Genomic DNA, 605 nt, shown 5'->3' on the forward strand with positions numbered 1-605 from the left:
AACAAACGCTAATGTATTTGTGTGTGTGTGTGTGTGTGTGTGTGTGTATGTGTGTGTATGTGTGCGCTCGCGCTTGCCCGTGTGTGTGCGTGCGTGTGTTAATGTTTGCTTTTATATTATATTAAGTGAAATATAAAAGCAATTTAACATTAAACTAAAGAACTACTCTAAACATTTTAGTTGAGTAAATGTTTATTAAATTTCTCAAAAGAAGGGTGAGAGTGACTTCGAAGCTTGAGTCTACCACGCTGTTAACAAATACAGTTCGTATAACAAATATATATATATTCTTTTATTCTTTCATTTGGTTCAGCCATTTGACTGCGGCCATGCTGGTGCTCCGCCTTTAGTCGAGCAAATCGACCCTAGGGCTTATTCTTTGTAAGCCTAGTACTTATTCTATCAGTCTCTTTTGCCGAACCGCTAAGTTACGGGAACGTATACACACCGACATCGGTTGTCAAGCGATGGTGAGGGGACAAACACAGACACACATACATACACACACACAAATATATATATATATATATATACAACGGACTTCTTTCAGTTTCCGGGTTCAGTCTCACTGCGTGACACCTTGGGCAAGTGTCTTCTACTATAGC

The sequence above is a fragment of the Octopus bimaculoides genome, chromosome 8 (assembly GCF_001194135.2).
Source record: "Octopus bimaculoides isolate UCB-OBI-ISO-001 chromosome 8, ASM119413v2, whole genome shotgun sequence".
Taxonomy (NCBI): Eukaryota; Metazoa; Mollusca; class Cephalopoda; order Octopoda; family Octopodidae; genus Octopus; species Octopus bimaculoides.